Genomic DNA, 11,375 nt, shown 5'->3' with positions numbered 1-11,375 from the left:
GATTTGCAGAGACTGTCACGTGATATGAATTTTGTTTTGTACCATAACAACATATACAGTACATAATATTCTGCTCCTTATTAAAGTGATCAATATTAACACAAATCCTAATTACTGATCAGAGTCTGAATTTCCTTTTAGATATCTGGCTAATTTTCTAATTGGTAGTCTTATTTAAAACTAAGTGGCATGGCACCCATTGAAGTTGCCTAAGTTTAGAGTTATATACTACTGGTCCTTGAAGTTACAGTCAGTCTCATCCAGTATGTGTGTGTGTATGTGTATATATATATATATATATATATATATATATATCACAAAAAAACAATATGAAGTAGCGCCGCTAAATAACCAGTTAATTATAAATATTAATTATAAATTACTAGTGGGAGAGACAATAGCTAATTGGATAGGCTTGAAGGGGCAGCTAGATAGGGCTAGTACACTATGATAAAACTTTTAAAATAAACAAATGGCAATGCAATCTCCTGACAAAAAACCCTAAAGGAAAAAATATATAAAAAATCTAAAAAATGTATTTATTAATAAAAAATATATAGAAAAAATTGTCAAAAGATAAAAATATATAATAAAAAACCTTCAATACATAAAGTCCTGTTCCAGTGGAAATGTCCTTGGTTTCTTGCAGCCCGTTTCAAAGGGATCACCAGTCCCTAGTGATATCTGGAAAAAAGAACAAAAAAGAAACAGGCGCACACCTAGTGCATTACCACAATAAAAATGTATTGGATGAACATAAAATCTAACAAATGGCCACTCACAAGGATACAGCAAATAAAAGCATGTATGAGATAGGCTCTCATGTGCCTTGCAGCTCATTCACCAGCGTCCGTCCGCAATCAGTGGCGTCGTCACGTGGATCAGCCTCGCGAACCGGAACCGGTTAGAGGGGTCTTTCACCTTCAGTGCTCCACCAAATCGGTCCCTCCGGGAAACAGGCACCCCAGATGTATAATAGTACAAGGTAGCAAGCCGGGAGAGCAGCACACGGGAGCCAAGAGTTCTCAATCAACCTGCATCAGTGTTTGTGGGCAAATGGCGGCCGGACTCTAGCCACGCCCTACGCGTTTCGTCATTTGATGACGAAGAAGTCGCCATTTGATGACGAAACGCGTAGGGCGTGGCTAGAGTCCGGCCGCCATTTGCCCACAAACACTGATGCAGGTTGATTGAGAACTCTTGGCTCCCGTGTGCTGCTCTCCCGGCTTGCTACCTTGTACTATTATACATCTGGGGTGCCTGTTTCCCGGAGGGACCGATTTGGTGGAGCACTGAAGGTGAAAGACCCCTCTTCCGGTTCCGGTTCGCGAGGCTGATCCACGTGACGACGCCACTGATTGCGGACGGACGCTGGTGAATGAGCTGCAAGGCACATGAGAGCCTATCTCATACATGCTTTTATTTGCTGTATCCTTGTGAGTGGCCATTTGTTAGATTTTATGTTCATCCAATACATTTTTATTGTGGTAATGCACTAGGTGTGCGCCTGTTTCTTTTTTGTTCTTTTTTCCATATATATATATATATATATATATATATATATATATATATATATATATATATATATATGTGTTTGATAATATTATTATTATATTATTTCTGACAGCTTCAAAACAACTATATATTTTACATTGAATCGTGAAAAATATTCTGAAAAGAGATGAACATGCTATACATACATATATATATATATATATATATATATATATATATATATATATATATATAGCAACTGTAAATATTACTGTATGTTCATTTGCATGTCTTAGGCTGCGTCCATAGAAGGACAAGCAGCGCTGAGGCGTGCGGACGCTCCGCGCTGAGCCCCTGCATCCTCAATGAGGATGCCTTGAGAGGGGGCTCACGCGAGCGTCCGCAGGCGTGCAGAGGCTTTGGAGTTTTCAGCTGAGCGCCAAGCTGTTTTTCAGCGCGCTGTCGGCTGAAAACATCCAATCAGCCTTAAGCAGCGTCAACGTCACAGCGCCGTGACGTCGGCGCCGTGACATTGACGTCAGTGCGTCGCGGGCGATTGGCCCAGCGACGTCACTGCCCTGCCTCCAACCACCTCCCCCCGGCTCCCTTCGCGCACGCTGGCTCGCCTGCAAGTCCGTGGAATCGCGCTGACTTAAGCAGGCGAGCCTCAGCGTTAGCGCGCATCCGCTCTCCTCACCCCTCTATGGCACGGGCCTTAGACAGGTCTGCAACCCTGTCTTTCCCCATTATCGCCCAGCATACAGCGCTTCCACTGCAGCAAGGGATTCTGGGAAATGACATGCAAATGAGCACTCAGTGCCACCTTTTGTCTCAAGCTCGTATTACACAAGCAAATCCTCAAGCCAATGCATGCTGTTTTAAACACAGCTTTTAGACAGAGGCTGGGATGAGATGCAAAGCTGTGTTTAAAACAGCATGCATTGGCTTGAGGATTTGCTTGTGTAATACGAGCTTGAGACAAAAGGTGACACTGAGTGCTCATTTGCATGTCATTTCCCAGAATCCCTTGCTGCAGTGGAAGCACTGTATGCTGGGCGATAATGGGGAAAGACAGGGTTGCAGACCTGTCTAAGACATGCAAATGAACATACAGTAATATTTACAGTTGTTTTATGCTTTACTGTGGAGGGTTTTTGTCACTTTTTTTACCCACCATAACCTTAATAATATATATATATATATATATATATATACAGTGTTCGACAAACCTATACATTTGCTCGCCCCGGGCGAGTGGATTTAACCCCCGGGCGAGTAAATATTGGCCCAAGCAGCACACGTTTGGTACTAGGTGGCGAGTAGATTTTTTTGTGTGGCGAGTAGATTTTTTGGTGATTTGTCAACCACTGTATTTATATATATATATATATATATATATATATATATATATATACAGTATATAGCATGTTCATGCTCTTTTCACAATTGTTTTCACATGATTCTGGGGGGTATTCATGAAAGTGGCCACAGCTATAGTTGTCTACAAACGGTTTCATATTTCAGCCTTGTAATTTAATTTTCTTACTTGATCTGGTTCTATTTTTTCCCAGAATTTGCCGCTGGAGATTTAAGTAAATAGCCTCTGACATACTCTCAATGTATTACTTCCTGGTAAAACATTCTATAAATAAATAAATAAATGATATGCATTTTCTGTGATATTATCTGTTGGGTTTTCCTTAAAAGTTTTTCAGGCCTAAATTTGCAACTTAAATTGTGATCTAACATTAACAATGTTGCAGAAGATTTTATATACAGTATGGCTGATGACTTTTCCCCTTACTGTAACTCCACTGTACTGTGTGTTTCCAGGTGAGACTGCATTCTTACCTCCTCTGTGAAGAGGGTGGATGGGAGGGTGAATGGGAATGGAAATCAACTGGTGTTTTACAACAGACAATAGTGTTCATGTTGCAGAAACTGTTCGTTTCGTCATACTAAACCTGAAAGCAGGAATGTCATGTAGCTGACGGTTCCCTTGCAATAATAGCTGTGTGTGAGTAGGTTGTACTGCCTTGCACTTCTTTAACCCAGGCTGTGCTGAAAAGCTGTGTAATACGGCAGCGTATGCTTATAGGGGTCCATGTTCAAATGGATTTGAAACAAAAAGTGACACTGCACTCGTTTGCATGTCATTTCCCAGAATCCCTAGCTGCAGTGGAAACATTGTATGCTCGGAGATAATGGGGTAAGGCAGGTTTTCAGACCTGCCTGAGACATGTGAATGTACTCACGTGATATTTTTATTTGCTTTTAAGAATCTGTTAGTGCTATATTTATTTTTTATGTGCAATGACCACATTTTTTTGTGTGATTAATCAAGAAGACATTTTTTATTGTCTATGAATATCCAAACATTGTGCTCAATTGTACAAATGTAGCGCAATCCAAGTTCTCCCTGAGCGTCACTTGGAGTGGGTGGACCGCGGCCCAAGTGCGGCTGTAATTGCGGTCAAGCACAATCATGGCCTAGCGCAGGTGGAATTTCCCATAAGGATTAACGCAGAGGGGGTCCCTGTGAATGGGGGGGTTTGTTGCAGGGTACATGCAACTACACACGCGGGTTTCTTGACAAGGCTTATTTATTTAGCCTTATGTAGCCATGTCTAGGATTGGTGTACATATCTCTTTCTCATGTTGGCAGTAACCCTGGTAAGTGTGCAGGATTGCCAGCAACAATCAATGGAGGTTTGCCCTCACACCCTGGTGAGGTGTCATATGTCCCCAAAGGAAGTGACAACATGCAGTGTGTTCCCACTTAGGATACAGGGCATGTTTGTTCTCCGGGGGGGGTGATATAAGACACAGCACTGCCTAAAGTTAGAAGTTCAGTTTCCTGTTGTTGTGCTGTTCAGTTCAGTGAGAGGCACGTGAAGGTCTGCAACAATGTTGCAGTGTCTCATGCTAGCTGTGAGTCAGTGAGCATACGCAGCAGAGTTAGAGGAGCTGAGAGAGACAAAGCAGCTCAAGAGAGGAGCTTACAGCAGCCAGAGAAGCTGGGGAATCTCTTTAAGAGTAGAGGTGGAAAGCAGATCTATTAGGGTAAGGGACCTTCCTAATGGAGTGCTGCAAGAAGATGAGTGGCTGAGCTGCTAGCTGTGAGGGGCAGCTTGCCCATACCAACCATCAATAAAGATGCCCTGTTTGAATATACCTCCACTGTGTGAGTGTGGAGTTACTCAGCAGTGGATGGCACCACCAAGAAGGAGTTCCTCACCAGGACCATCTCCCTGCGGAAGCACAGATCCTGATGAGGTGGAGGCGCTGCACTGGATATAGGTAGGACTCGCACCCACTACCTCAGCTATCTGTCCTGATGACATCCCCTAATACCATCAAGCGGGAGACTCAGGAGTCCTGTTACTTGCAGGTGCACCACCATAAACGATCACGTAATGGGGATTGGTTAGATTACCCGGGCCAATGTGAGATTGGGGGGGGGGGGAACCCGTTACTGCACTGCACTGCACTAGGCTAGCCAACAGTAGGTAGACGCCCAAGTACTGCATGGAAGAGTACTCTAGTCCATTCCAGATCACTTACCAAAGGGAGCACAGACTGGGAGGAAGGAGATACAGCAGACACAGCAAGAGTGAGCCTAGCCTGAGGTAGTGCAAACACGAGTCAGATCTACTTTAGGTACACATGGTGGTGCACAAGGCATGGTTGTTGTATCGGTATGGCAGCTGCCCCGCAGAGAGGAGCTCCATGTACAATCAGAACAAACACAGCAACCAAAATAGCGGTGGCGGAGTCAGTAGTAATGCTCACTCAGTCCGTTGCGTGTGAAGAGGACATAGGACAAGTGATGAAGCGGTACTACAGTCTTCGTCAGAAAGACGGAGAGGAGCTATCTGAGTTCCTCCTGCGGATTGGAGCAGTCTTATGGGAGATGCGGAAAAGGGATCGTATTACGGCCACTGAGATGAATGTGTACTGTTGTGATCAATTTCTGAGAGGAGCAATACCTGACCATCCTATTGTAGTCAGGATGAGGTGCTCCTGGATACGGGGTGACCCCCTTTCCTGGAAGAAGCTAGTGGATGAGATAGAGAAACATGAAGTTACAACTGCTGCTAACATGGATTGCAGAGCGATCCAAAATGGCGGTTCCCGCTTCCCTGGGAGACCGCGTGGGCCAGTTGCAGAAAATGCTGCAAATGCTAAAATTGCAGAAAGTTGGCCAGGATTGGCGCCACAAAGAAAACCACACCCTGCGGGGAGGTATGGCGCGAAAGCTGTAGCCGCGCCCTCAGAGACTGTGACGGACTCAGAGCCAATTAGGGGCCATAACGTGAATCTGTGTGATCCTCCCCAAATCTTCACCAGGGAGAGGGGTCCCCATCTCGGTCAGGCGGGAGTGGACACAGCCAAGCTGACGGCTGAAGCTCCGCCCTTGGTCAAGCAAGAACCAGTTGATCCTGGAGAAGGGGGATCGCTTCTAATGATTGCAAAGGAGCCTCAAGAGAAAGGGGCCCACAACCACGGTGAGAGCCTGGAATCTCACTGTCAATCCCCTGCAGGAGTGCCACTCCCTGAGTGGGAGTTCGGCTCCTCGGCCGAGGAGCAAGCGACCCCAACGACGGTGGTGATGCGCCTACCGGCGGACCACTACAGCGGTGTTGTGAAAGAACCGGCACTTACCTGTGTCGCGGCAGAGCGGAGTCTCGTGTCGCCGATACAGAAACCACCTGAGAGGCGGAGTCCCACGGCCGTGGTGACAGGCGGAACAGACGGTGGAGAGGAACCCATCCCGAGCCGACGGAGCGGTGAGATACATCCTTACCCTCCACAGGCGCCGGTGGTGGCAACGGCGGAGAAAGGCCTAGCCCAGGCCCGAACGGAGCGGAGAGCAGAACCATCACTTCCGGCGGCGGACGTCATTCTGGAGGAAGAGGTTCCGGTTGGGAACCCAACGCAAGATGGCGGCGAGTTCCGCGAGATGGCCGCGTCCTCGCGGCCAAGCAGCTGTACCAGGTCGCCGGGGTCCGGGAAGAGCCGGCAGGCCCTGCGGAAGCCTGGGAACAATGACACGGATGAACCGGAGTGCCAGTCCGATGGTACTGGGTAAGGTAGCGAGAAGTTGCGGGTCGTATCCCCGCGTATGTCGGCAGTGTTTCCTTATGCCCAACCCCCGGCCATAGTTAAAACCCATGCCCCTGTCACTTTTTCCTATGGGTCCCAGTCTAGCCAAGGGTTTTCTGGGGAGTCCCGAGCCACTTCTGAAGAATGGACTGGGGAAAACTTGGACTGTGGCGAGTGCTTTACATACGATGAGGGATCGGGGAGGGAAATGGCTATGCAAAGAATGTTATACTGCACTGATGATGACAATCGTACTGTTATGGTGGGGTGTGATTCTAGGAGCATTGGTTCAAATTTTGGGTCCCCAGGAACATTGGGAGTTTCATCTGGGGATTTGTGTAATGTTGCTCATATTGTGCCTATTGCCCAGGGAACCCCCTATGTGCCCCCACTGTCAGAAAGAGTTATTAGGGATCGCCAAAAGTGGTTACTTTATTTTCACCATCCATGGGAGGGAGAAAGTAAGTTCGAAATGGGGTCCCCTGATGAAGATAGGGGATATGGCACTGATGAAGAGGAAGGATTAGGAGAAGAAAATTGGGATCCTGGCGGGTTAGATGAGAAGTGGTGTAGTCAAGAGGGGATAGTCTACATCTCCAGGAGATGCATTAGGGAGGTTTATGGGCATGATCCTTTCAGTCCATTAGTATCCATGCCAGGATTATGGGCTGATTGTGGGTGTCCAGTGTGTCACCCAGAGTGTTACTGCATTGATGCTCTAAGCCCAGTGGACCATGCTGTGCGTAAGCCACCTTGAGAAGGTATGGGGGTGCCAGTCATGGGTTCTACAGAAGGGAATAATTCTGGGTGTTACACATCTACGTTAGGATGTATCTGTTATAATGTTTTGAGAAAAGATATGTACTGTAATAATGTGTTGTTATTTTTTGCAGTGCTACCTGAAGGAAGGTTCCGCAAATTTAGGTTCCCAAGCGAGGACGTTGGGATTCCACCAGGGGGAGAATGTAGCCATGTCTAGGATTGGTGTACATATCTCTTTCTCATGTTGGCAGTAACCCTGGTAAGTGTGCAGGATTGCCAGCAACAATCAATGGAGGTTTGCCCTCACACCCTGGTGAGGTGTCATATGTCCACAAAGGAAGTGACAACATGCAGTGTGTTCCCACTTAGGATACAGGGCATGTTTGTTCTCCGGGGGGGGTGATATAAGACACAGCACTGCCTAAAGTTAGAAGTTCAGTTTCCTGTTGTTGTGCTGTTCAGTTCAGTGAGAGGCACGTGAAGGTCTGCAACAATGTTGCAGTGTCTCATGCTAGCTGTGAGTCAGTGAGCATACGCAGCAGAGTTAGAGGAGCTGAGAGAGAAAAAGCAGCTCAAGAGAGGAGCTTACAGCAGCCAGAGAAGCTGGGGAATCTCTTTAAGAGTAGAGGTGGAAAGCAGATCTATTAGGGTAAGGGACCTTCCTAATGGAGTGCTGCAAGAAGATGAGTGGCTGAGCTGCTAGCTGTGAGGGGCAGCTTGTCCATACCAACCATCAATAAAGATGCCCTGTTTGAATATACCTCCACTGTGTGAGTGTGGAGTTACTCAGCAGTGGATGGCACCACCAAGAAGGAGTTCCTCACCAGGACCATCTCCCTGCGAAAGCACAGATCCTGATGAGGTGCAGGCGCTGCACTGGATATAGGTAGGACTCGCACCCACTACCTCAGCTACCTGTCCTGATGACATCCCCTAATACCATCAAGCGGGAGACTCAGGAGTCCTGTTACTTGCAGGTGCACCACCATACACGATCACGTAATGGGGATTGGTTAGATTACCCGGGCCAATGTGAGATTGGGGGGGGGGAAACCCGTTACACTTAAAAGATATACAGCACACAAAAACAAAAATAGCTTTTCATCAACAAACAAAAGAAAAAATGGCTTTTCATCAGCAAACAAAAGAAAATGGCTTTCTCTTCAGCAGACCAAAAAAAACAGTTTCTCTTTAGCAGACAGTCTAAAATAAGGCAGCTACCCTTTTCTATGCAGGGGACAGACAGTTCATAATTCATCTACTTTGCTAACAGACATTGTATCAGTAATCTCTTCAGTAGCTTACTCCTCTCTCCTCAACAGCCAGCCCCATGTGTCTACAGCCTGGGGTTTTAACACACCTTGATTAGGCAGCTGGGATCCAACTAATTGTCCTGAGGTTCCCAGCTGAAGTTAACCTAGTCACTGCTGCACTGCAGACTAGACATAGGTTTTCCAGGCATATAGCTGGTGGCTTTTATTTACCCTGTCACAGGGTTGTTGAAGGTAGAGGTGATGGGGGCTGTAGGGTGCCCATTGTTTGCCAATGTGGCTATCTGTGCCCCTATTGAGGGCATAGGTAACCACAGTGATAATCAATGGATTTCATGGCTATTTCGATTTTATTGTAATGTACTGAATTTTATTGTATTGTGTAATAAGCTTCAAAAAAAGGCAAAAGCACTATTAGCCAGATCTGGCTAATAGGACTATTGCCCATTGCTGTGTGTGGTCGGGAATACAGTAGAGGGGGTGGGTGAAGGGGGGATGTTTTCCCCGAGGAGGGTAGTTAGGCCTCCCAGGTGTAGTGGGAGGGTTAACCCTTCAGTACCTTAGCGGTTAGCCACTAAAGTAATGAAGCTCTGCTTTTATTTATTTTTTATTTTTAATACATACTGTACAGTAGGATTGAAGCAGGGGGTCTCCGGAGCTGAACCGCATTACTTTCAGGTCCGGAGACCCCCTGCTTCCCGAAGTACAGGTGCCGGTGTCTCCTGCAAGTTTAAATGTCCTGGTCACATGGGCTGTGACGCGGGACATTTAAACTTGCAGGAGATACTGGCACCTGATACAGAAGCCTGTACCTCAGGAAGCAGAGGGTCCTCAGACCTGAAATTAATGCAGTTCAGCTCCAAAGACTCTCTGTTTCAATCCTACGTACTAAAAATAATAATAATAAAATTATCGAGATCGGCTGTAAGAGCTGTTTGGGGAGACACCGAGAGAGGGACCTCTTCTCTCTGCTCTCACTGCGCAGCTCTTCCAGACTGGTGCAGCAAAGACTCCCCGCTGTGTTAATCCCTTCAGAGAAACCTGGGTACTGGGTTTTTTGGTGTGGGAAAGCTGCGATCGGGCCACAGACATGCTCCGTTAAGCTTTCCTTGCGCCCAAAACAAACTTAAATAACTCTGCATCTGTAAGTCATCTGAATTTATTCTGATGCATTTTGTGCATCCTTTTTATATTCTGCAGTAATGCCACATAGAACATCAGTATACTTAAGTAATAATTCCCTCAGGACAAGACATCACCTGGGCAATAAATCGAGGCGAGGCTGAGGTCCTCTAACGCACGTGGGGCATTAACGGATTCTTTCAATTTATTTTTTTTCATCCAAAATTAGGACTCTAAATTTGCGTGACAGACTATTCATTCTCACCACAATGGCTGTGTCTAGTTTATACACCAATATTCCACATCAAGAAGATATGGATGTCAGTAAGCAAATTTTAACACGTGAGATCATAAAGGTAACCCGCCTGTAGAATTTCTTCTTCGGTTATTCCATTTTATTTTGCATAAAAATGACTTGTGTTTTGAGCCACACTATTACCTGCCAATTAAAGGCACCGCAATGGGTTTGCATATGGTACTGGCTTATGCTAATCTATTTATGGAGAATTATTAAATGAATCACATTTATATGTAGCCCCGGTCTATTTTCCTCCTCAGAGAGCCCCCTTGCAGAGTGCCGAGCGATCGCGGGTGCCGCCGTAGGCAGCGACGGACCCGCCGGCACAACACGAAGGCCAGTGCAGGGAGCGCTTGGAGTGCTCAGAGTCCCGGCGGATTAAACAACACTGGCACTTTTTACCTGACAACCCAATTTTGGGTAATTGGTGTGAGAAACCACCTGTAATGGTCTATAAAAGAGGTCGCAATATTTCTAATTACCTAGTACACGCTGATAACTCCAACCACTACTCCCAGCAAAGTATGTTTCAGAAACCAAGGCTTGATTGTCAGAGATGGGGTAATTGCTCAGTATGTAACAATGTGAACACCCTCATCAGGGTAATAAAATGTACATCAAACAGCACATTACGTGCCTCTCTACCTTTGTGGTATACTTAATAAAATGTCCTTGTGGTCTAATTTATGTAGGTAGAACCCAAGACAAATGAAGACATGTTTGATAGAAGACAAGAGTACAATTAAAAACGGTACAGAACCCACAGTTCTAATTCAAGATTGTAAAAACTTATTCACATACAGTATTCTAATTAAGATTAATGGGGATAGAACAAGTAATTAAACCAGTGATTTCAATCGGGGTGCCGTGAGAACTCCTCAGGGGTTCTGTGGCCGCCAGGGGGGGGGGGGAAGCTGGGACAACTGTCCCAGCTGTCACAGGCCCGGAGGCGCGGCAGCACCCGACGTAGCAGTGACCCGGCAGCTCCAGAGCTCAGCAGCAGCCGCCCGGGCACTGCTTTTCTTCCTCTCTCTGCTCCTGCCGTCACCAAAAGTCGCGTCAACTTCCGGCAGACAGGAGGGAGAGGAAGGATCGAGTAAGAGCGCATGCACTCTCAGCGGTGTGTGTGTACGTGAGAGCGGGAGAGACGGGGTCACGGGGGGAGACGAGGTACAAGAGATGGGGACAAGAGACGGGGGCGAGAGGTTGGAGTTCCCCAGAATTTCACAATCGAATTCTGGGGTTCCTTAACCAAAAAAAGGTTGAAAACCACTGGTCTAAACCATTAGAAGGCAAAGAGAGAGGTACATTACTCTTAAGGA

The sequence above is a fragment of the Ascaphus truei genome, chromosome 1 (genome assembly GCF_040206685.1).
Source record: "Ascaphus truei isolate aAscTru1 chromosome 1, aAscTru1.hap1, whole genome shotgun sequence".
Lineage (NCBI taxonomy): Eukaryota > Metazoa > Chordata > Amphibia > Anura > Ascaphidae > Ascaphus > Ascaphus truei.
Note: the sequence above shows the minus strand (reverse complement) of the source record.